A 26,988-nucleotide genomic window follows, 5' to 3' on the forward strand; every position below is an offset into this window, starting at 1 on the left:
CTTAAACTGTGGGCCAACCTGGAAACAGTTGAACAGGCTTTGAGGTTCGCTGCAGATTGTGGGCTCTAGAACCAAGGCTTCCTCAGTTTCCCCTTAGGGAGCCATCTGATGGTGAGCTGGCTGGGGATGAGCACATTGTACTTCCAGACTTTGTTCCATTTCACACAAGACACTGTTTTCTCCTTGAATTCCCCACAGACTCACAGAAAAAGGATTTTTTTTTTTAGTTTGGTAATGTGTTAATGACTTAAATTTGAAATAATACTTAATCGCTTACATCATCTAATGGTTTACAATTTTGTTCATATATTTTTAATGAATTAAATTTGGTAATGCAGTTAGCATCAAATCTTAATGATAATTTGTTGGTTAAGGGTGATTTCAGTCTATAAAACTTTGATTACTAGGAATGTGCTGCAGTTTTATGAGTTTTCCCATATGATTGCCCACAAATTTTTATGTTGACTAAAATTGTAAATTGTTTAAACTGTTCAAACAAATTACTTAGCAATTAAACCTTCAGCAACATTGTAATTCATTTTAAACTTAGCACAGAGGTTTGATCCTCTTTTGGAGGAAAGCAACAGTGAAATGTGTAAACTTCCTGTTTTGCATGCCTGGTTCCCAAAGGACCATAGGACAGAAGCATCCCTAGTGCCATTGGTTTAGGAACGCCTTCCCCAATGTCAGTTGGTTCTGTAGTGTTTGTTGGTCCACCTGAGAGAAGTCCTGCTTTCTAAGGTTATTTTGATTCTATTGGTTCAGTCATGAACTTAAAAGTCATTTTTATTTCCAATTTTTATCACTTAAAGTTTTAATTTTGAATCTCACCTGGAAGTGAGGGAGCAGACTGACATTGCTTTCCATTGCACGTGACCTGTCTTGATGGAATGTCTCACAAGAGAGCATAAAGGAGCCAGTTAGACAAGGACAGGAGAGGAGTGCAGGCGTGTCCGTGCCCCTCCCCGTCTGCATGTGAGCAGTGCGGTCAGTCATAGGTCCCCAGTCCATTAGCAGCTTACCGTTGTCTGTTACCTATACCAGCTTCATCATGATAAGCTTCATGTACGTGTGTAACTCAGGTTCTATTTCAACAGGCTTTTTGTTGAGGAAAAAAGATTACTGTTCTGCCTTTGCTGGTTTCACAGCCCATGTTTACTGGTCCAAGCACATTTTAGTTTGACTTCGAACTGTTTGGCCAGAAGTACCAGTGTCCATCTTGAAAATTTATCATACACAGGGCCTGGCTCTTAGTAACCTGAAAAGCAGGTTTTCTTTCACAAGAGAGTAAAAAACAGATTGTCCTCACAGTGCACACGCAGTGTTCCCTACATTTTAATAATATTCCTAGATCAAAAATATCCACGTGAACATACCCTGAACACAAAGCACATCTTATCAAAGGGCAGAATCACTTACATTTAGAGTCAGTTCTGAATCCATCTGACTTATGTAATGCTAGTTCTTCATGCTCATCGCGGCTCGCTTTTGTAGTGTGTGATTCTTGTGCTAATTTAGTGTGTTCAGCATGTGCTGCTTCGATTGTGTTCTGTCTCTGTTTGTGCATTCAGCTCTCATTTTCCTTATTCTCAGGTTACTTCAATTCTTAGCATTTTAAAATAAATAAAATTTTAGTTATTCTTGCTTCCTTTCCATTCCTTTCTCGATTATTGTCTCTTTAGTTTTCAATTTTTTTTTCTGCTTGGTTTATTGTAAGTTTGCTTAATGAAAATGAACTTCTAACCTCTTACCTCTTACAATTCATATTTTGCTCATTACTTAAGTTTTTGGGGGAATATGAATAATTCTAGGGGGAGGAGTGGGGCAGACAAAGAGGGAGGTTCTAGAGGGAGAGATTGAGAGACCCTGGGACAAGAAGCCGCCTAGCCATAGGTTCCTGTTAGAGGCATGCACACATCGGCATCATTGCTGCCGCTGTAATGTGGAAAGAGTGTCCAGGGGATTTTACTATGGTCAGAAAATTTGGTTTGTCAGTGATTTCTTCTGTCCTACATGAGAAAACCTTTATATCATGGTGTATCAGTTTATCATTAGAGAAAATACAATTCTAACAATTCTTCCCTGTTCCTCATCATTTAACAGTCAAATTCATCATAGTAGTATAGTTTAAAATTAATTTTAAATTTTTTCAAAACACTTTCTTAGAATCCTTTATTTTTATTTACTTAATAATTTGCTTTGTTTCCCTTTGTTCTTCAAACAGACTAGAAATAAGGAGTCCATACATAAGTAACAGTTTTTAATGATGTCATTGGATATTTTGAAATAATTAGTGCTATATAAACTTTTATTTTGTCCATAGATTACTAATAATATTTTATTACTATATTTAATTACTAGTACTATTTTTATTTTTAGTTTGATAATGAAAAATTTGCTGAAATTATAAAAATATTATTTTTTCATCTTCCATGGCCAATTAAATGTGTCTGGTATTAGTTCGTAAGTTAACAAATAATAGTTTCAATTTATAAATCCTCATTTCTTTTTTGTTTTGATTTTATAAATGTTTTTATTGTGTCAGATTTGCAGTTTATATTTAAAACAATTAAGAGTACTTCAAATATGGGACATGAAAATTGTAGTATTAGTGAAACTGAATGAAATGATGTATTCCCTCAAATTAATTATTGGAGTTTTGAATTGCTATTTTTCTATTTCCTTTGTCCAGTTACCCCTGAAAATGAAGCACAGTTAAATGCTATGCAGCTGACCATTAGACAGGTTTCCTAATGGGAGGCTGTATGCGCAGCTCCCTCTGGCCGGCTGCTTTGGGCAGCAGTGCTACCGGCCAGGAAATTCTGCTAATGGCAAGTCTTTCCCTGGAAGACGTACTGTGTCTGACTTCCTCTCTTTTTAACCATGCTGCTCATTGTGGAAATGACAGAGGGAGCTAGTCACTTACTTTGTGTGGACAATAAACATTCCAGGAATCTTCATACCACACAGTTCCTTCAGAATGGATATGATCACAAGCCCACGGTAAAAGAAACAGATTGTTCTTAAAATAATATATAACTTTTTCCTGTTCCTTCTCATTTCCTGTCAGAATTGCTAAAATAATACATATTTGCTTATTAAAAATGCAATCATTATGTAGGTATGTAAGTAGAGCAATAATTCTCACCCCTCAAGGGAAGACATTTCTACCTTAGTTTAATGCCTTCAGTAGGGCGTTTCTCAGTTCTTCTGGCTGAATAGCATACATGCTGCACACATGTGTTTATACATACCATTTTGCAGTTTGCTTTGCCTAATTCCTGTGCCTGTTGTTCATTGATTCATAAATGTAGATTTATTTACTTGGATGGCCTAATCTATTATTTACTGTATTGTGATGCCATGATTTGCGTCTTAGTGAACATTGACACTGCAGGTGTCTGCCAAGCAAACAGTGCCATCCATTCCTCTTCTCTGAGTCATTTCCCTACTGTCTGTGACACAGCTGCCACCAAGGAACATTGTGTTGACGGCTTGTGTGGTGTCACATTCACCAGCACTGCAGGACAGTGCTTTTTGTATGTAACGCAGAGAGATGGGATAGGCTAATTTTCTGTTACAATAAATCTATATGCTTGTGATAGAGTTTGAAACACTTCAAGAGCACTTTCAGTTTTCTGTGCTTCAGGTTAGTTGTAGAATTCTTATGAATCTCGCACCCTCTAAAACTGGGCTTTAATTGACAATTTTATCATGTGTTCTATGATGTCTATACAGTCGAAAAAGCAAATTTTACTTTATACTGTGTGTTTTTTTGCATACTAATATAACTTATCCACATACTTTATTTAACTCAATATGTCAGGCAAACCTGAGTCATTAAGTTTGACGTATAGATTAACAGTAACTATGACAGCTAGTGTTATGTCACCAAGCTGACCACCAGTCACCCAATGGGAGGAAGGACTTTAAGAGTCTTTTTCTTCCTTTTTAAATTTTTTTTAAACATTCCCATGGCATCAGAATTCTAAGGTATCTGAGACCTTAAGAATTTAAAAAGTATATATTTCAAACTGTTAGAATAATACTAACCTTTCAAAAATTAACTTGAGACTACTCATGATACTTCATGGTGATTGCTAGTATGGGATAGGCCTATGTCTCCCACCCATCACTGTGTGTGATTCTTTGCTGGCAGTGTTCTGTCAGAGTCAAATGCAGGCTCCAGGGCAGACAAGTGTGTGGATGCTTCCTAGATGCTTCAGGTTTACCAAGTCTTAGGATGAGCCCCACCCCTGTGGGCTAGGACTGGTAGTCCCTGCTAATCCTAGAGTGTTACCCTCTGCTCCTGATATGCTTCTGTTGGGCTAGGACTGAGACTCTGGACACCGTCAGCTCCCATGGGATTTTTGTGTATAATTAACTGAAATGCTTAAGTCAAGTCTGTGTTGAAGATGCAGCATGTCCTGGGTATGGAAGTGATGCAGCATGTCCTGGGTATGGAAGTGCACCTCTTGGAACACTGGCACCCACTGCACAGAGGCTCTCAAGCTTGGCTCACAGACTGAAGGTGTCTCAGAAACGCCAAGATCAAAAATGCATAATTTGCTTTCCTTATAAAAAAAAATAGCCTTACTGAAGCTGATACTCTGAATTGCTTTCTGGGCTTTGTTTTGTTAGCTCATGAGATTTTATTCAAACGGTTTTAAGAGCATGTTTGAAAGAGTGGTTCAGTTTTACAAAGATTATATGAAGGATTATATGAATCTGACTTGAAAAAGAATGTTCTGTATTTTTACCACTTTTTTCCAGGTTTATATGTCTTAACAATTAGAGAAATTATGTTATATTGCCTTGGATTCATGTGCCTGCCATGAATGACAGAGATAATGTGGGGTTTTATCAATATTAATTCTTGCTGGGGCACTGTTTCACAAGGTTAGTAGTGATGGAAAGAGAAGTTTTCCTGAGAATGTTTTATAATGTGCCTGAAAAAATGTGGAGCAGTTCTACAAGCTTGGCTGTCCTTGGCTGTAGAGGAAAGGGTGCACATCAAAAATGCCAAGCAAACAGAGGAAGGGGAGTATGTGCATTCACTGCAGTCTCAGTGAGGGGAGTCTGTGCACTCACTGCAGTCTCTGTGAGGGGAGTATGTGCATTCACTGCAGTCTCTGTGAGGGGAGTGTGTGCACTCACTGCAGTCTCTGTTAGGGGAGTCTGTGCACTCACTGCAGTCTCTGTGAGGGGAGTGTGTGCACTCACTGCAGTCTCTGTTAGGGGAGTGTGTGCATTCACTGCAGTCTCTGTGAGGGGAGTGTGTGCACTCACTGCAGTCTCTGTTAGGGGAGTCTGTGCACTCACTGCAGTCTCTGTGAGGGGAGTGTGTGCACTCACTGCAGTCTCTGTTAGGGGAGTGTGTGCACTCACTGCAGTCTCTATGAGGGGAGTATGTGCACTCACTGCAGTCTCTGTGAGGGGAGTGTGTGCACTCACTGCAGTCTCTGTGAGGGGAGTGTGTGTACTCACTGCAGTCTCTGTGAGGGGAGTATGTGCACTCACTGCAGTCTCTGTGAGGGGAGTATGTGCACTCACTGCAGTCTCTGTTAGGGGAGTATGTGCACTCACTGCAGTCTCTGTGAGGGGAGTATGTGCACTCACTGCAGTCTCTGTTAGGGGAGTATGTACACTCACTGCAGTCTCTGTGAGGGGAGTGTGTGCACTCACTGCAGTCTCTGTAATGAGACCATTGACTCAGAAGTTACTTCACTTCACAATGAACATATTTTATTACCTAAAAGAAAAACCTGTAGGATGGAGGATGTGTCTTAGACTCCTTGAATTCTTTGTGGATCACACATTTGCCTGCTAGTCTAGTGATGTTCTGTGTAGATAGAGATATTTGTGTACTCACTTATGAAATTGAAATTAGTAATGAGGGTTGGAATAAACAGAAAGAGCAACAACGAGCCAGTGTCTCCCTCGGAGTGCAGTATGTGCAGTGCATAGTCCCTGGCTGGCGACGGAACAAAACTGGACACAAGCAAACAAAAGCAGCACTCTCTGTTTCAGAGTTGGCCATTGTGCTTTTAGAGTTGATTGTCCAGTCACAGTGTCTGTGTGCATGCCATTTGACAAATGTATAGCACTGCCATGGAAGAACATACTAATTACCCTAATTAACATGTGACTTTAGAAGTTTTAGATTAATCATCATGTGACTCTTGTTTATTTGTATTCTTAAGGGAATTTTTCTATACCAGATGCAAATACCAGGGTAAAAAAATATTGCTTGGCTTATACATAGAGAGAATATCCATTGCAGTTGCACTGTACATCTAAGAAAACAGAGAGTAATTAAAATGTTGATTACTGCAGTAAATCTCTGCAATGTCCTATTATTTGTATTTCAAATGTGCTCACATTTCTGAGAAGTTAGCTTTTGCACACCAACCTACTATGATTATCTGATGCCCTCCGGAAGGTTAGCTGAGTTGTTTCCTATATTACTTACGAAAAAATTTCTTTTCACAATTGAAAATGTCAGCATCAATTGAAGGTAACACTAAGCATGTGCTTGCCTTCTGAATATTATCCTCCTCCACCTCCCTCCAACCACCCTGCCGAGGATCTGGCTGTGACAGTTTGATTAGATCATCAATCCTCACTGTTAACAGCACTTTTCCTGAACACCTGGGCTGCTGGGTCACATCTGAATTCTGCTACCGTTGTCTCAGTGACCCGGCATGCATCCACCCCTGCAATTTACATCATGTGCACAAATTAAAAGTTACCTTACAACAACAGTTTACTTTTAAAAATGACCTCTTTCTCTCGATGTTAGGTTCTGTTATGTTATAGGAAGTGCATTTTGTATGATGAAAGACCTTTCTGGAACACAGTCACCCATCATGATGAAGGTGGTCCTTTTTTCTTTTAACTGAAGCCTTACATCAGAATTACTGAAATGAAAATAATCTTTCTTTCATCTTCTGGTGTCATTTAAAAATCTTTGATTACATTTTTTACTAGATTTAAACCTACATAAATAATTAAAAAACTTTGTGTATTTCTGAAAATCTTTTTGCTCCTAAGTTCCTTGTTTGATCTGTCAAACTGGCTGATTTATATTTCTCTCTATATAGTGAAGTGATAAAAACCTCCCTACAGTTTCCATACAAACAGTTTAGTAGTGATGACAACATATCCTTTTAAATCTAGCTTTATTACCTTTGTGATTACCATGACTGTATTCTGTTTTGTCTCTAGCTGTGTATTTTCACAATAAAGGGAGGAGACATTTAAGAAAATACATAAAAATGTGTAATGTTTTTAGAATATAACTGTTTCCTTTTGTTTTCAGATTTTGTATGGATGTTTATTTATGGATAATTGAGCATACATGTATGCTTACAACATTTGTCTTCCCTTAATTAAAAAGTTTTGGATCTGGCCTCTTCTGTCCAAGCAGGGTTTCTTGCTGGTGTGGGTGAGCTAAAGGTGGTTTTGCTTGTCACATCTACTGGGACTTGCTTTGAAGACTGTAATTGTCCTCAGCCTTTCTCTCTCTCATGTTTTCTTGTTTACTGAAAGACTGATCATTGTTCACATCATGAAGACTTTCCTGCTTCTAGCAATTTTTCCCATCTTCTATTGAGGTAAAGCTTTTTAACCATTTAAAATTTTAATCCTTAATTTTAAAATGTTTTTATTTTTATGCAGTAGAATATGTGAATATAATTTTAAATGTCTGCTGAACTCTCAGGCAGTGTGTACACTTAAGATTTATGTTTCCTCCCAGAGACATGACCCATCTCCATCTTGCTGTGTGATTGTGTGCACTCTAGTTTAGGCTCAAGTATGTTGGGTCACCAAAACGTGGAGCTAGAATGGAAGGTTCTAGCTTCCAGCTGCTTCCTTGCTTTCTTTCATTAAAGCTGAGGTTGTAAAATATAGGTTGTTTGATGGGTCAGATAAGATAGTAAATGAAAGGGAAATAACATGTCAACATGGATTATTAAAATGTATACTTGGGTTTAAATCTTGACAATGCCACTTTAGTCATCGACATTCCTGCTAAATTACATAATCGCCGATTCTGTTTACTGACTCAGTGCATAGGAACCACACTTCCTTAGAAATTGTTCATAAGGAGTAGATTAAGTGTATGAGTGGCATACAAGAGGACCTTATGCCCAGACCATGTTCTGCCCTAAGTCACCTGAACTTCGAGTGCAGTGGTAATGTAGCCAGAACTGTCAAAGGCTCAGCCTGGTTTTAAGTCTTTGGAATAGAATGGTGAACATGTAAGCTTTTGGTCACTATAGAAAATACCCAAGACTATTTACTTGTAAAAAGAGAAATGTTATTTTGGCACATAAGTAAGGAAATTCCAGTCTAAGGTCAAATGGATCCATTGCTTTGGGCAATGTGGAAAGGCACGTGACCAGCTCACCCAGTTATCTAGGGAGTGAGTAGGAAAGGAAGACTGAGGCCGACTTCCACTCTCCCTCTGCCCATGGCCTGGGCGGCTCCCGTTAGGCTCAGTTCTTGAAGGGTACGACCTCCCAACAGTGCTATTCTGGGTATCAGACCTTTCGCACAAACCTTTGGCAACACATCTGAATTCTAGTTTCCTGTGGTCGCTGCACTGGCACAGCAATTAGAACTCTAGTGAGTGGGCAACATTTCTAAAGCAGAGACTTCCATGGAGACACAGATACTGCACTAAAGGCAGGGAGTGGCACACAGGCAAAAGGGTGGTGGGTTTTAAACAGACTCTTATGAGGCAAATTTGTCAGAAACCGTATTTGAGATAACTGCACTGGCATGTAATTATAAGACAATGTAGAGAGCCCGTGTGTCCTGAGGCATTCTTGATAAAACCTCAAGTGATGAGAAGGAATGTATCAGAGAATCTTCTAGGAGAGGAAACAGTGCAGAAATTGTGAAATAAGATCCAAAGGTGGTAGCTGGATTTGGTGGAGTCCCTGCAGCTCAGCACACATTAGCAGACGTGAGGGTTTTAAACATACGCAAGCAGCATGGAGCAAGTAGGATTTAGGCAGCACACTAGTTACGGGAGAGAGCTGTGCACATGGTGAGCTTCTGTAGTGACTGCACACGCAGCACACTAGTTATGGGAGAGAGCTGTGCACATGGTGAACTTCTGTAGTGACTGCACACGCAGCACACTAGTTATGGGAGAGAGCTGTGCACATGGTGAACTTCTGTAGTGACTGCACACGCAGCACACTAGTTATGGGAGAGAGCTGTGCACATGGTGAACTTCTGTAGTGACTGCACACGCAGCACACTAGTTACGGGAGAGAGCTGTGCACATGGTGAACTTCTGTAGTGACTGCACACGCAGCACACTAGTTATGGGAGAGAGCTGTGCACATGGTGAACTTCTGTAGTGACTGCACACGCAGCACACTAGTTATGGGAGAGAGCTGTGCACATGGTGAACTTCTGTAGTGACTGCACACGCAGCACACTAGTTATGGGAGAGAGCTGTGCACATGGTGAACTTCTGTAGTGACTGCACACGCAGCACACTAGTTATGGGAGAGAGCTGTGCACATGGTGAGCTTCTGTAGTGACTGCACACGCAGCACACTAGTTATGGGAGAGAGCTGTGCACATGGTGAACTTCTGTAGTGACTGCACACGCAGCACACTAGTTATGGGAGAGAGCTGTGCACATGGTGAACTTCTGTAGTGACTGCACACGCAGCACACTAGTTATGGGAGAGAGCTGTGCACATGGTGAACTTCTGTAGTGACTGCACATGCAGCACACTAGTTATGGGAGACAGCTGTGCACATGGTGAACTTCTGTAGTGACTGCACACGCAGCACACTAGTTATGGGAGAGAGCTGTGCACATGGTGAACTTCTGTAGTGACTGCACACGCAGCACACTAGTTATGGGAGAGAGCTGTGCACATGGTGAACTTCTGTAGTGACTGCACATACAGGTTAACACCTAGCACTAGGTACTAAATATATGTATAAGAGTGGATATAATTTATAGAATAGTACAAAAGTTGACATTGAAATAATTAACACCCCACTTAATATTTATCCATTAAAATATGAATATTTTGCTGATTACATACCTGCTGTTATTCAGTTAATATATACTCATATACTCATATACTCTTCTGTAGCTTTTCAGAGTTTATTTTTGCCTTTCTTGAACCCGTACCTCCTTTACTACCACACTGGGTTTTGATAGTATTTGTATGTAGAAATATTTTGATGATCATTATCTCATTGCAAAAAAAAATGATATGTAACGATCCCTCTTTGCAGGCTGGTCTAACCATGTGACCCATGGTGGATAAGAAATATATTTAACTATATAGACTTTCTATAATGTCTGTGTCCCATAAACAGTACACTGTAGCAAACTGTTGATGACTTAATGTGACTTAAGGTATGCAGGAGGTCTTTAGAGTTCATAGGCAAATGTTTGGCTTTTTTTATGTAGGAAGCTTAAACACATAAGCACTTTTGTATCTGTAGTGAGGAGTCTCTGGAGCCCTGGATACAAAGGAGCAACCATACAATCTAACAAACACATGCACACATATATACACAGCGATACACGTGCACACGCACACATAAACACACACCTACTGAATATCTCGAGTCATAAAGTTCTAGATCCCCAAAACCATTACAATTATTATTAATACATCATTAATTAAAACCAAGTCTATAAAAGCTTGATGATTCTTAAACATACAATGTAACATTCCTAGAATTCCATTTCTAATTAGGATGCAGAGGTTTTTTTTTTTTAATTGAAAAAGGAAGTAAAAATATTTTATGATAAAATTGATTTACGTGAAAAATATTTCTGACAAAATTGAAAAAAATATAATGAAAAATAGGTTAAAATTGACAATTTTCATGGAAAATTAAAGAGTAAAATGTTAGGCATAAAAACATTGCTAAATTAATTGAAAAAGGAAGTAGAAACATTTTATGATAGAATTGAAGATTTTCGTGGGAGATATTTCTGATAAAATTGTACAAAAATATAGAACAACATTTTAAAATTGAAGATTATTATGGAAAATTACACAGATAAAATGATAGGCATAAAAATATTTTTAAGTTGATTGAAAGTAGAATTAAGGTCTTCCTGCTGCCATTTGTACCTGGGAGCCGGGTAACTCCATAGCCTTCTATGTATAGTCAGCTAGGAGAGAGTGATCTCCCAGCAGGCTTTCACTTCTGAGCACTGAAGTGAGATCCCCACCTTCTCAATGGAGGGGAACAGCTAGGAGCACACAGGACCTAAAATCAGTGGAGCAGCTGGGACAGAGATCTTCAGGCTGCCATTTCCATGAGAGAGCCAGGAGGCTCCACAGCCTTCTGTGTACAGACCCTGACAGAAGAGAGTTGGTCTCCCAGGAGTACAGACACAAGCTTACAGGTCCACAGGAGGGACAATTTCCAGCCAGAGACAGCAAGACCAACTAACACCAGAGATAACCAGATGGCAAAAGGCAAGTGCAAAAGCCCTACCAACAGAAACCAAGGCTACTTGGCAACATCAGAACCCAGTTCTCATACCACAGCAAGTCCCAGATACCCCAGTGCACCAGAAAAGCAAGAGTTGGATTTAAAATTTTTTGTGTATCAAGGGCAGAGGACAACTCACTTGTACATACTCAGGAACAAAATACATTGTATGTTGAAGACAGCTTCTTTCACTGGGGCCAGAGGAGACTGGTTAGTACTCGGTGAGCTGGCCAGGGAGCTCCCCAAACTGAGCTGTCTTTGCCTATATAAAGCTGGGTCTATAAGCAAGCACATATCACACAAACTCACCCATCCTCCCACCCCAAAATGCACCCTAAAAAGTTTCTGTTGTTGCTTCAAGTCTTCTTTAAAATTGCACATGTACCTTCTGACTCTATGGCTGTGAATGTTGACAGCTCTGGTTGAGAGATGGAATGAAAGGAGTTAGTTCATAGGGATTTGGTGTCCTTTGGAATACACTTACAGGAGAAATTTTACCAATTCTGAGGGCAGAGATGTTGGCAAAGGATTGATGACTCATTAGATATGAATGAGACAGAAAACAGACTGGAAGCCAGACTGCAAATGACTGAGTGAGCTGGCAAAGAGTGACACATTTGATCACAAAAGAGTTGCAATAATGACAGATCCTGTAGTGGAGTTTAATCTGGGAGTTTAGTATGTGATTCCAGAATCATAGGCAGAGGGCGAGAGTGAAGATGTACATATATCTTAGTATAGAGTTGTAGAAAGTAGTTGATTTAATCTGTCTGTCTTTTTCAATTATATGAATCTGTGTTGTCATGTAATGCTTGGCCAGTGGTGTCAACACCCCTTGGGTCTTAAGTCACTGGTGGTTGTGAGCAGCCAAACACAGTCTTGGACGTCGGACGTCTGTAAGAGCACTGACCACCTCTGCGGCCCCGATCCTTTCTAGGAAAGCTCAGCCAAGAGGAACTTTCCAGCACTTCCTGCCTGGGTGACGCAAGTGTGTCCTTTGTGTTTCGACAGTTACCATGTTTCCCTGTTATAATGGCCATTTTCACTGATGATGCTTTCAATTCAAAATTAAGCAGTCTTATAAAGAAAGCATTTAAGTGGGGGCTGGCATTTAAGTGGCAGTTTCACAGGCTTAGTCCATTATCAGCATGGCAAGTAGCACAGCGACTCAACTGGAGGCAGGTGCTGGAGAAGGAGATGGGAGCTCTGCATGGGAGAGAGCCACAGGCCCACCCACAGTGACACACTTCTTTTACAGCTCCCCATCCTTCTACTTCTCCCCCAAAGAGTTCCACTTCCTGGAAACTACACTTTCTGATAGATGAACCTTTGAGACCATTTTTGTTCAGACCACCACAAATGGTTTGCCCACTAATTCAAATTTCAATTATGTCCATTTCCTGAAAATAGTTAAATTTCCTTCCTAAACTTGAGTTTTCATTTATTAAGAGAGGTTTTGTGGAACTAACAATTTCAAGCACCTTTTGGATCAATGAGCACTGCATGGCATATTTGAATTTACTGTTCACTGACTGCTGCTGGCTCAGCTTTTCATAAGAAAATGGGCCCTTCTCTGTGAAATTCTGTCTCCACGAGTGCACTAAAAGCCTTTCTTACTGGTTTTGAGTTTTAATTTTGATATTATCACTAACCATCTTATGTCATGGTGCCATTGGCATTTTATTTGTCAGATATAAAATATATTTAAATTTAGGATTCTTATTTTTTATTTCCATATTTACATGAATGATCTTACATTGGGATATGGCATTTTGCAGTTAAATTTTATATATAACATTTAATATTCTGTGTAATATTCTAATAATATTCTTTATAAGGTACAAGTGAATATCTTTCATTTCACAAACATTGATAGTTTTATCTTTGACTATTATATCAATAAATTGGAGCCTTTTACAAATCTGAGGCTATAATTCATGAAGTTGATAAAGGAGAAGAAACTTTTAAATAGGTCTATAGATCTTTATGCATATATATATATATGGATTATATTAAAATTATGAAGAGTTAATGTTACATTTTATGCTAAAAATTTTTCTGAGTAAAGTTATTATTGTTATACCTGACTTATCTCTTTGATCTATACAGTTAACATTTTCCATTCATCTAATGAAGCCTGAACTCAAGGCATGAAGTCCCCGCCTGAGTCAGACATGTCAGCTTAGTGGTACACTAAGCTTTGCAGCTCCTGTGAGGGCTGTGCTGTTTTTACAGAGCACGGTGTATATGAGCTTTTTGCGTGTTCTTTTGTAATGTAAATTTATGATGCTTTGTTACCAAGAATTGAAGAAATCAGAGCTGGCACATCTGTCAACTCCATTGCTGTGTTTGCTGGTGGGGCTCTGGACAAATGTTTTAGTGGGCACTCTGTCCCTTAGTCTCTTTTTGGAGGGTAGGTAGTATTTGTAAAAATCTTCTCTAACCTTTGCTTGTTAGAAGTACAGATGATGAATCAATTATTTGATGTAAACAATTTTTATGATCCTATTTTGATACTGTTTTTCCTATAAAATTCAAAGTGCAAATAAAATTGCATTTTATTTTTTATTTATTTGCACTTTGATATGTTAAAAAATTACTCTGCCAATATGCAAGGCATAAATTTTATTATTTTAGCTTATACAAGTATTTTTTAGATAAATGTTTCAATCATAGTTACTTCTGTTTTTCCTTTTATGGAAAATAGACTTTTTTTCTTATAATATATTCTAATTACAGTTCCTGCTTCCTCTGCTCCTCCCAGATCCTCCCACCTCCTACCTTATCTAGATTCACCCCTTTCTGTTTCTCATCAGAAGACAAATAGTTTTTTTTTTTAATTTTGGTTCGTTGGTTTTCTATTTTATTTTGTTTTATTTTATTTATTTTTTGAGACAGGGTTTCTCTGTATAACATCCCTGCCTGCCCTAGAACTTGCTTTGTAGAACGGCCTGAACTTGATCTCAGCTATCTGCCAGCCTCTGCTTCCCAGAGAATATTGGGCTTTAAGGTGTACACCACTACACCTGGCTAACAAACAGGCTTCTAAAATAACAATATATGAAAAACAAGCTAAAACAAAAAGTAACGCATTGGAGTAGAACAAACCAAACCAAAGGAAATCATTCAAGAGAAAGCACACAAAGCAGATGCAGAGGCGCACACATTCACACAGTCAGGACTACCGTAAAAACTGAACTCTTCAAGCCATAATATATATGCAGAGGACCATATTTTTTTACTTCTGTAAGATCCATGTATACTCAAAATCCTGTGAAACTTGTTCTCTACAAGTGAAAAGATTGCACAGAATTTAGTTTCCAAAAGTAATGGATGAGAAATTGTTTAAGTGTGACTATGGAGTACTTACTTTATGCATACTATTTTGAAGCTAGCAACTCTGAGCTTTAGACATAATGATCCATCATATATATGTAGCCCAGCTGTGATTAGACAGGTTATTTTTTGGTTTAAACATTAATTGTTCAGTTTTGTAAATAAAGAAACTGTATAAATTATATGCACAAAGTGCTATTTTATTCAGCTAAATTTTTTTTCTTCTATACCCTAACTTGAAAATGATACATGACCTCTGGCAATATGGTGAAAATGGGGCTCACATTTCAGTCATACTGTATATGAAATACTCTCCTCTATTACAAGTATAAATCACAATTAACAAAGCGGTGCCACAGGCAGAGAAAGCATTGCCACATCCCTGTCTGTCAGGTCTGAACCTGTGACTCATTGGCCACTTGTCACATTATGCCATGTTGGTTTATTCTAATGAGCCCTCTGTGCCCAACATGGATAGGTAGATTGACTTAAATTTGTGCTGCTCTTTTGTGTGTCTTTTGTTTTTTGCAGTGTGCTTTAATGTGATAACTGACATTCATCCTGTGCATGGAGTATCTGTGGATTCACTTTTAGATTATCAAAGGGTATTTCTGCACTTTAATAATAACCTCTACTGACTAAAATAAGCTAAGCTCCTTTTTGTACAGATCCATTTTAACTCAGTCACTGCCTTTTTACAATTACACGTATGCACGTGTGCATACATCCACTTTGGATCAATCAGGAATCCAGATGTGAACTATAGCACAGACAACTATCAGGTGCAATTATGACAGTCTGTGGAGGACCAAAAAATAGAATATATTTATTCTCAGATGGCTTGCTTTCAATCCTGGAACTCATTATTCAATACATTTCAACAATACAACTTTTAAAAATGTTTTTATGCTATTTAACTTGTTTGGAAACCATTGAACAAGAAAAATGATAAATGTGAATAAAGTATAAAATATTTTAGTATCACTCATGATGAATTGTAAAGGGAAGAGTTTCTTTGTGTGTGTGCTTCCTGCCCTTTTGTGCGGAAACATGCCACAGCTGAAAACCAGGCTTGCTCATGACGTGACTTGCACCTCCCAGAGAGGTGATACCATGTGTCAACAGCCATAGCGTTTTCATGAAGTCCTGCAGTTGGGGTATGCAGAACTCTGTGACTCTGAATGGAGGATACAAAACCTGTGGCGGATGACAGAGTGGGCATGACCGAGGTCTGTGAATGTCCTTGTATATCATGTGTTTGCTATTCTTTTGATATCACAAGGTTGGGCCTGTTATTTCAGCCTGCTTTTTCCTTTTATGAGAATTTTCCTCTCAGTAAAATTCTACCATATTTACAAAATATAATTGTAACAGTACTTCTGACACTTTTTTCTTTTTTTCAAACTGTCAGTGGGAATGTTGGGATCTTAATGATCCTGATATAAAAGTTTAAAACAAGCTCAGTTTAACATCCACCACAAGAGACCGAGGATTTCCTCCATGTTTCCCATAATACTCTAGCAGTATGATCCATGGTCGTGAATAAGAACATTCAGATGTACTCTCTTGATTATATGGCCCATGGTAGGTAATACTGCAGGACGTAACGTTCTGTTAGCTTCTCCTGCTAGCTCTGTGTTCTTGTGGTTACTTTTGATGTCTTGCACAGTTTGAGGAACAGATTTATAGTGGACAGTGTATTAATATTTGTGCTTATGATACTTGATCCTGAACATGAGACTGACAACCTAAACAGACAACACTCACAAAGTAGGGCAATGTGATGATGCACTGAAGACCCAAGTAGATATTCTTTAGTAGAAATTTAGGTTAGGAACTTTTTTTTTTAACATCCAAAGCTTTTTTATTAACAGTAAGATCCAGGGTTAGTTTTCATAGCCTCGGCTGGTCCTTCTGCCCCTGGCACGCACAAACTTCCAGCCCTCGAACAGACATAGGATTTGGTGTGACTGTGTGGGGTTCCTGGGGCCTTCCCAAAATGCCCTTCAGAGGGCCACGGAGGAGCACAGTGCCTCAGCCTTTGGGAGACTCCAGAGGCAGCTGGTCAAAGGTGAGGATCTTACCCCCCCCCCCCCCCCCCCCCCCCCGCCAGCCTTGAGGATGCACTTCGGCCCTGGTGCTCACCTGCTGTGCACACATCTTCAGCTTGGTTACTCTAGAATCTGCACATCATCTGTGACCGTTCCCACAACCACAGCGGTCTTGTTCTCCCGGCCAGGAAGCTTCATCTTTAGATCATCCAGGACAGGGACAGAGGTGGCCGGTTAGTGCTGCTTATAAATAACCTCTTCAGCACAACCTGGTTGAAGGTGGCATTGGTCTGTCTGGCTAGAAGCCTGTACACCTTGACTAGCAGCCACGGGTAGATGTCCTGCCTCTTGGGCTCCTGGTTCTGAACCTTTTGGTCCTTGTGGCGAAAGGCGCAGAGTGGGCGAGGACTAGGTTAGGAACTTTTAAAGACAAAAAAATAAGAAATCAGCATTGTAAACGTATGATCTATTTTTTACAAAATTTTCAGTATGTTTTTGTTATTTATTTCATCATTGTTATAAATTTTAAAATATGCTTTTAGTTGAAATAAAATTACATCATTTCCTTCTTCCCCTTTCTCCAGCCTCTCTCAATTACTCTCAGTTCAACTCTGATTATCTCTCTGCAAGTCTCAAGTTGGTAAATTGGTTTTTTTATTGTTAAATACATATAAGCATGTACATGTATGGTTATATTTATTATATAAATATAATGACTGAGCTTCCATTTGTGCTTATTTATATATGCTTTCAAGCCTGACTGCCCATTCTGGATTGGACAGCCAATAGCAGAGCTCACCACCAGGGCAGCTAATGCTCCTCTCAGCTGTTGTTAGCAGCCTGTAGATCTTTCTCTGACTTGACTCCTTGAGACATTTTCCTTCTTCCACATTAGCATGTGCATTGATACTGCTCTTGTTCTAGTTGTGTGCTGTGGCTGTTTCTAGGAGACTGTATCACTGATGACTTGTCACATTCTGGCTCTTACAATCTCTCTCTTCCCTTTTCTGCACTGTTCCCTGAGCCATAGATGCATGAGCTGTGATGCAGATGTGTCCCAGCAGTCCTGGGCCCTCTGCAATCCATTGGTCTCTGCATTGTGTCTAGTTGGGTTTTCTGTGATGGCTTCCGTTTGCTGTATAGAGAAGCTTCTGTAATGAGGGATTGTAGCTACACTTATTTGTGGGTATAAGGGTAGGGTTTGGAATGTAATAAGGAATTATGTTGGTCGAGCAAAGTGGTAGTAGTGGACTCTTTTCTAATGTCCAAGACCTCACCAGCCCCAAGGAGCAGACTCAGTTTCCAGTACCAGGCATGGTTTCCTTTCTGTGGAAGTCAGCTATAAGTCTAACTAGACAGATGATGGTTGCCCCTGCCATGAATGTGCCATTTATTGCACCTTTGTGTGTGTGTGTGTGTGTGTGTGTGTGTGTCTGTGTGTGTGTGTGTGTATGCATTCACATACATACATACATATATATGCTACTGTGGTTCTGGCTGGTAGGGCTGTTTAATTGCTTCCCCTGATCCCTAGTAGCTGTCATAGTGTATTATAAAATCATAGGTGCTAGGCTTCAGGAAACAGGTTTTCTGGTCACATCTAATTGGATCATCTGAGTCCCATGTTCTAAGTATGGGGTGTTTTTCATAATGCCCACCCTCAACCCTTGAGAGGCAGCCAAAGGCTATTTTTAATCTATGCTATTTGGGGGGTAATCTTCATCTCTTTGATCAAGGAGGTTTGCTTCTGCTTTACCCTGTGTTTTGTTTGTTTTTAATTTTGTGCTTCTTGTTGGGGAGTATTGTCAGGTGACTTAACTTCCTTGAGAGGTGGTGTATATTATGCATAATTTTAGATAAATATAGAGTTATATGGTTCTCTGAGACTTTATCACACAACTATGGTATTGTTTGTCCCTTCTTCCTCCTGTTTGTATTAACCTCCCTCCCTCCCCAGGTGATCCCTTCTCCCCATCCTTCCCTTTCCCATTTCATGTCAGGTGTGTCCTGCTGTCCCCTTCCAGAGCACATACACAACAGAAAACCTGCAGTTCTTTTGTACTTTCCTGGTCTCTTCAGTTATTCTATGATGTGTACTATGATGTATATGCACATATCAGATTTTGGAGCTGGGAACCATAGCGGGGAGAGAGAGAAAAGATGTGTCACAATAGCCAGGAAATGCAAACAGCCTAAATGTTCTCAATAGGTGAGTGGCACATCAGGAAGAGGTACATGTGCACTGTTTAGTGTAAAGAGAAAGGCAATCCTGGCATGTGCAGAATTGGAAATGGGTGGACAGTTACACTAGTGAGGGAAGGCAGGCAGTATGTGCTCGCGGCCGGCCATCTGTGGATCCTAGCTCCGTGCTCTCACAAACCTTTCTTAGCTATCTCTGCCTTTTTAAAAAATTTAGTTTTGAGAGTGATTTTGTGAGTCTGCCACAGATGCTATAGGTAGGTACAACAGATTCTGAGGCCTGGTCTTTTGAGAATGTAGTGTACTAGCTCAGGTTGCTGAGCTAGAAAAAGACAAAACTCCACCAAACTTGAAGTTATAAGGGATTATTATACTGTATGCTTGCCTTGTGTCTTGCCCTTTTCCTCCCTTTAGAGAGGTATGAGAAGACGTGAGTGGCCCGTATATCTAGGAACACAGAACATGGAATGTCTAGAGTGCTACACTGGGGTCAGAGTGAAGACTCTGAATGTGTTCGCTGTGTAACAGAGAGATTTCTGGTGTACAGTGAAGCAGAGTCTGACATAAATAAATAATGGTTGAATTTCAGTAGTATTTGATTGTTAAAATCAGCAGTTTAAAATGACTTGTAGGCTTGAAAGACAGAAAGGAGTTGAAAATGCCATTCCTGTCATCTCAGTGCTGATATCAAATCAGTTGCTTCCTACTCGCCCATCAGTGAATTATCATGCCCCCTCCAAAAAAAAAAAAAAAAAAAAGGCCAGTTTGTGCAGCGTGTTAGTGGGTATGAGTTTAGGACTTTGGGTCCTGAATAGCTTTACCTGTATATACTTTTAATTTCATATATAGACACAGAAAAAGATAACTTCTAGAAAACTAGTTTAAAAACAAAAACAAACCAAAATCCAAAGAGTTAGGTCGGAGCTGTGTAAACACTGTTAAGTGTGAGGGAAGCCCTGGCCACCCTCACCCCCTTTTGTCCCTTGGATCTGGGAACACAGGTCATGCTGTCACCTGCAGTTCCTGCCTTCATCCTCTCTCCTCTAACTCTTTTGTCTTTTCCCCATAGATCTCTCCTCAGTTCTTCTCAGAAGGGACTGTAAGTCTAGAAGCTAGCTGCATTCCTCTGAGACAAAGCCTTAAAAGATGGTTCCCCCAACCCTCCATCCTACAGCATCCACCCTCCAGCTGTATGCTTCTATCCTCACAATGGCTGCCTCCTTGTCAGTTTGCAGGAACCCATGTGTCCTTGTTTAAGGCAGCACTCTCCTGTGGTGTTAGTCTCCCTGGCTGACTGGATCTGCCTTCATCCTCTGTCCTCCTTGGCTTTACCCTGCTTCCCTCCATGTATTATCCTACAAGTGAAGCCAAGCAGTGATACCTTCCATACTACAAAGAACAGCTCCTGACTCAATAGTCCTGTACATTTACCAAATTATCTCCAGCCCTGTATCGGCAGACCGGCCTCTCCTTGGTATACACCTCCTCTCTTCCCACTCTTTCTGTATCCATCTTCCTAGACTTCACTATCAGTTGCTCTTGTCAGTCACCTTGTTTGTTAGTGTGGTTTCCCCCCAGGGGGTTGGTGGTTCTACCTTTAACTGTCCAACCAAAATCTTCATGGCTGCTATCTAAGCAGGAGTGATTACAGTTTGCTAACTCTTCATTCATCTGTAAGACTAAAATTCCCCCACTCTGTCACAGTTAGCGTCCCTATGGCTCTATTTGTTCACTAGTAACTGTTGGAAAGCCTTCAGTCTGAAGCCTTACATTGCTTTTCTCTGTCACTTTCTTGTATTGTTTGTTGTTGTTGCTGCTGCTGCTGCTGCTGCTGGTGGTGGTGGTGTGTGCACATGCGTGCACATGTGTGTCTATGTGTGTGTATTTCCACTTAATTTTATAGATTAAAGCTTAGGATAGATCCTAAAGATAGCAAGCAAGCTCCTTTGATGTGTGACTTTAAGGCACCAACCAGCTCTTGGAGCCTGAAATGCTCAGGCTGCCCTGAGTTAGGCTGTGTGTCAGCAGGCTGGATAGAAAGCACTTTCTGCTGATACCTGGGGACTGGTTGGTTGCTCCTTTGTTTGTTTTCCAGTGCTGGAAATTGAATTTAGAAATTTACTTGGTTCTCTACCCAGCTTCAGTTTCTCCCACTGCTGAAGTGTGTTCTGAGTATCCTGAAATCTAAAGATCTTCAAAATCTAAAAATAGTTGAATGGGTTTTTTTGATACTGTGAGTGGAAATTTTTCTATACCTGAGACTGCATTTTTACACAAAATTATTTAAAAATTGTATGACATCATGCACAGCCTTTTCCATAAAATATTCATGCAATATAAATGAGTTTTACCTTTAAATTTGGTTTCCATTTTTAAGGTACCTCATATGCAGGAAGATCATCCAAAATCTTTTGAAAACAGTTAAAATTCTTGGTGGTGTCAGACCACCAAGTACATTCTATCTGTACTCGAAGATGGCTTTGGTGTTATTTTGGTGTCAGGATAGTCTCTGACATTTTCATTTTCAAAGTATTAATGAAGCTGTGAGTTTTACAAAGTATTTCCTAAGGCTGAGTATGGGGGCACATGCCTTCAATCTCAGCACTCAGGAGTTAGAGGCATGTAGATTTCTGAGTTTGAGACCAGAAACTTTAAAGCTTTTTTACACAGAAACTCCACATAATTCATTATTGCCACAGCTTCAGAGACTCTGTCAAAGGAAAATGACATTCCCCTCACACAAGTAAGATAGTTTTGAAATGTGAATTACTAATAAAATTTATTTAGTATTAATATGAATAGAATATGGCACCAACCATGTAGCTCCTCTGTAAAACTCACGTGTTGTGCCTTCCTGTCAGGGTGGCTTCCTTCGTCCACAGTAGGAGTATTAACAGTTGATCATTTCACTGTAGACCCTTGTGGAATTAGTTCCTAGTTTAGAGTTTCTTTTGCCCATTCTCTGTCATCTCTCTCCACCATGTTTCTTTGCCCTACATTTTCCTCTCTCCCTCTCCTTCCCTTTTTCCTCATCTTTCTCTTCCCCCCTTCTCATCTCCTTTTCCTTGTTCTTCACTGGCTTCTTCTTCTCCGTTTACCCCCCTCCCCAACACACACACACACACACACACACACTTCCTGGTCTCATGGTCTGATGATTACACTGGTTTCCATAGAGCCTGTATCCACCAGAAGTGTAAAAAAAAATCTTCCTTCCCAAGAATACTTGCTTTTTCTTTTTCTCCTTTAATTGGCTAATTAATTAAATTTTAATAGTAGCCATTCTGATGGGTGTGAGATGCGAGAGGAAGACTAGCTTAATTATATTGTCTTCTTTGTACCAGTGCACTTCTTTATTTTATTTTCTTTCATGGTTCATTAATTTCTTATATTCTAGGACTTATAAGTTAATTTGCTTTTTTTCTTCCTGTTTTGCTTGGAGAACATTGATCGAGAGACTAAGGTTAGCTGTTTAATACTCAATGACACTTTGTATTTACAGAAGTTTTCTCTTTGGTGTAGTTGCAACACACTTTAACAGGACAGTGAGTTAACAAGCTCTCATTGTGTCAGGGACAGTCATATCTGAGTTAGTGGTCGTATTCACATGGCCTGTAAGCACTGTGGCTTCACTTTCATAGTTAAGGTCCCACAAGTGTCCTGGTCAGTAATAAAGTTTTTCTTCTGTATATATCATGGAGTATTTGGCACTATATGATTATGTTAGCTGTCTTATTCTGCATAATATTATGTGTATACCAAGTGTTTGGACGGGTAATAATGAAAGCCAGGGCCTCCCAGGCCAGCAGGAAATCTCTCCCTCTCCCTCTCCCTCTCCCTCTCCCTCTCCCTCTCCCTCTCCCTCTCCCTCTCCCTCTCCCTCTCCCTCTCCCTCTCCCTCTCCCTCTCCCTCTCCTCTCCCTCTCCCTCTCCCTCTCCCTCCCTTTCCCCTCTCCCTCTCCTCCCTCTCCCTCTCCCTCTCCCTCTCCCTCCCTTTCCCCCTCTCCCTCTCCGTCTCCCTCTCCTCTTCTCCCTCTCCATCTCCCTCTCCCTCTCCCTCCCTTTCCCCCTCTCCCTCTCCGTCTCCCTCTCCTCTTCTCCCTCTCCCTCTCCCTCTCCCTCTCCCTCCCTTTCCCCCTCTCCCTCTCCGTCTCCCTCTCCTCTTCTCCCTCTCCATCTCCCTTCCCCCCTCTCCTTCTCCATCTCCCTCCCCCCTCTCTCTGTCTCTCTCTCTCTCTCTCTCTCTCTCTCTCTCTCTCTCTCTCTCTCTCTCTCTCTCTCTCTCTCTCTCTCATTCCAGAGTTAAGGCAGTTTCATGCTTCTCTGATTTACATTTCTCTGTGGTAGGTGCATGGATTCATTTGAACTCTTTTTTCCCCCCTCTTTCAAGTCCCTGAGGCACTGCATTGATGTTGTGATGGTTAGCCTTTATGTGACACAAATTATTGACACCTGTGAAGAGATAAATTCAATTGAGGAATTGTCTCCATTAGATTGGCATGCAGCATTCAAATCTAATGGCATTGTCTTGATTGCCTAATGGAAGAGCATTCACTACCCTGTGAGCTGTGTCATCTGTAGGCAGGCAGTCTCTGCACAGACTGAATATCAAAGGTTGTTGAGCAAATTGGTAGAGCAAACCAGCAAGCAGCTTTCCACCATGTTCTCTGATTCTGTCCCTGCCTCCAGGTTCCTACTGTGAGCTCTGACCCTCAGTGTTTGACTGTAACTAGTAAACTAAACTAAACCTTTTCCTCAAGTTACCCTTGCTTACGCTCTTTAACAAACACAGGAACAGAACACCTGTGGTCAGGTTGAAAGGTTTCATGAGGTGTATGTGTCTATATGTGTTTTATTACTCTGTGATAGTGGCAGGGCATATCTGAATGTCAGGAGTTCAGCAAGCCCCATAGCGTTGCCTTGCACATGTTTTATAGCTTGATCTCCCATCACTTTCTATGGCCATCCCTTGAAAGATGACTGCCCAGCCCCACTTTATAGCCAGTTGAGCGCCTTTGTACCAGATGGCTGGGAATACACTCAGGAGTCCATGGACCTAGGGGTAGCCCCAAGTGTCAAGAGCACAAGGTTTTTGAAGGCAAAACACATGCTGCCATCTTAGTTGACAGCTTCAGGGTGTATTTCACAGAAACAAACAGTTTAAAGGAAGCTAAGTGGTTAGCTGGATGGGATTTCACACAAAAGCAGTTTCACAGAAGCTAAGCTAAGTTAGCTAGGACATTCTGACCCTTGGTTTCTAGAATAGAGTTTGATAAATTTCCAGGGAATTCTCCATTAAGGAGTTTAAATTCTGAAATGGCCTCAGCAAGAATGTAAGATGGAGGGACCTCTGCACTGCCTCTGTTACATTCTGCCTCCATTTTCCTACAAGGCCTCCCGTTCTCATAGATCACATCTCCCATGAATGCTTACAAGCTGCAGAGGACACAAGAGGACACTAAAGACAGTAAGGAGAATGCATCATGGATTTCTTTCTTCTACTTGAGGACCTTTCTAGACACACATGATATATTTCATTGGTCAGTTTTACTTCCTTGTCTATATAGCACAGTGATGGAAAATGTAGCCATTTCTAACAGGAGGATGTACATCCACTTGTCCTAGTTACTTTTCTTTTTCTATGAAGAGACATCTTGAGCAAAGCAATTTTTAACGTCAGGGCCTACCCCAGTGACACACCTACTCCAGCAAGGCCATACCTCATAATCCTTCCTAAACAGTCCACCAACATTCAAATATATGCCCCATGAGGGCAAGTCTCATTCAGACCACATTATACTCCCTGCATTCGTGGGCTTATAATAAATACAAAGTCCATTTAATCTAACCTCAGAAGTTCCCTTATCTTGTCACAATCTGAAGATTTTTTTAAAGTGCAGAGTTTTTTTCTGATTACACCAATTGTAAAGAATCAAAAAGCAAATTACATGTATTCAACATGCAATGACACAGAATACATGGTGGTATATTTGAATAGAAATGGCTCCCATAGACTTATGTGTGAATGCTTGGCCCATAGGAAGTAGCACTATTAGGTGCGGCTTTTTTGGAAGAAGTGGGTGGGGAGTTGAAGGGGAGGGCAGCTTTGAACTTTTGTATGCTCAAGCTATGCACACTGTGATCCACATTCTGTTTGTCCTGCCTGATCCAGACGTGGGACTTGACCTCCTTCTCTACCACCATTACTGTCTGCATGCTGTCATGCTTCCAGCCATGACCATAATCTACTAAACCTCTGAAACTGTAAGCCAGCCCCGATTAAATGGTTTTTTTTAAAAGAGTTACTATGCTGATCTGAGGCCCCCAGCACATATGTAGCAAAGGGCCGTCTTAGCTGATATCAGTGGGAGAGGATGAGGCTAATCCTATAGAGGCTTGATGCCCCAGGGCAGGGGTATACAGAGGGGTGCGGGTGAAGCACCCTCAGCAGCACAGGGGAGAAGGGAGGTAGAAGATCTCTGATGGGGGGAGAGGGGGAGGGGGTGGTGGAGGGGGGGCACTGGTCAACGTTTGGGATGTAAATAAATAAAATAATTATTTTTTTTTTTAAAAAGAGTTACTTTGGACATGGTGTCTCTTCACACCAATAAAACCCTAAAGAAGACTACTATTATTAAAAAAAAAAAAAATGGAAAGGAGGCACAATGAGAAAGTATTGAACCAAAGCAAGACAGACACCCCGAGGGACAAACTCCAAACTCAGTAACTGTTAGAATTCAAAAATGTGTAGCAGGCTCTTTGGATCCCCTGGGTCCCTCTGCTCTGCTGAGCTCACTTCACTCTCCTGGACGGGTTCCACTCCCTGTTTTGGTTGTAGCTCTCAGATGGTATTGACCTGCCCTGGCTTTGCTGTCTCCAACATCCTGTGGTCCCTAGAGCTTCCAGACTTCACTTTCACAGCTTCACAGGGTGGCCTCTGCTGGCCTGACTGCAGGGATTCCAGCCCTGGACCTGACCTCAGTGGCTCCCTTAATTAAGCACAGACAAAGATTTCATAACTTCTTTACTCCTATATCTTTGACTCTAAATCCGGAACCAACCAACCGCTTTGGAGTTCTGCCTGCTTAGCCTAGAACCTGGCCCCGCCTATAATTGCATTTGCCTACGTTTTCCCGTGTAGTTGAATTTCAGGTGGGGTATATCCCTTGGGCTCTCTCTTTTCTTAAGTTGCAGGATTAGCTGAGTGGGTTGGTTCTTGCACTGAAGGACCCACTCTCTTTATGCCATTTATCACCAGGCTTCTCTGTGAGGACAGAGCTTGGCTCCAATATTAAATCTCCTGCTGCACTTGTTCCTCTAACCCTGTACAGTTTGTATTTCCTTTGCTGTGCTTGTGCTCATCATGGATTGGTTATTAACAGCCACTTGACATACTCAGTGGTAGGTCTTATGAAATCCCCTTTGCTTATATTAAGTCAAAACTTCAATTTAGCCTCAGGCAGATTCTAAAGAGACAGGCAGGAAGAAGCCACATTCTTTGCCAAAGTATCACAAGAGTGGACTTTAGCCCTCCCCAGAAGCCTCTTGAGCTGGCCTCCATAGTCCACCTGCTCTCCTTGACCTGGCCTCCATAGTCCACCAAGCTCCACCTGGCACTGCTGCCTTCCATGCTCTTGGAGTCCACTTTGATTAGCGTATCTACTACTTTCCCTAATCCAACGTATCCAAAAGCAGCATGGCCAGGCCTGTCATAGCAACATTCAAGTGCCTGGTGTTAACTTTGTCATAGTTTTCTATGGATGTAAAGAGAAACTAAGGCAACTTATGAAAGAAAGCATTTAATTGGGTGCTTGCTTACAATCTCAGAGGGTGATTCTATGACCATCATAGTGTGGAAACTGCATGGCAGCAGGCAGGAAGATGTGGTGTGGAGAAATAGCGG

At 40.8% G+C, this 26,988-nt stretch overlaps 1 protein-coding gene and 1 pseudogene across 3 annotated transcripts in view; one reads left to right on the top strand and one right to left on the bottom strand.

The window, feature by feature from the left end:
- Positions 1 to 26,988, top strand: part of Znf407 (zinc finger protein 407) — a 395,230-nt gene that overhangs the window by 181,268 nt on the left and 186,974 nt on the right. The gene's annotated exons all lie outside the window — the stretch shown is intronic.
- LOC127664092 (60S ribosomal protein L18-like) lies at positions 16,722 to 17,984 on the bottom strand (annotated as a pseudogene).

The sequence above is a fragment of the Apodemus sylvaticus genome, chromosome 13 (genome assembly GCF_947179515.1).
Source record: "Apodemus sylvaticus chromosome 13, mApoSyl1.1, whole genome shotgun sequence".
In the NCBI taxonomy this organism is placed as follows: Eukaryota; Metazoa; Chordata; class Mammalia; order Rodentia; family Muridae; genus Apodemus; species Apodemus sylvaticus.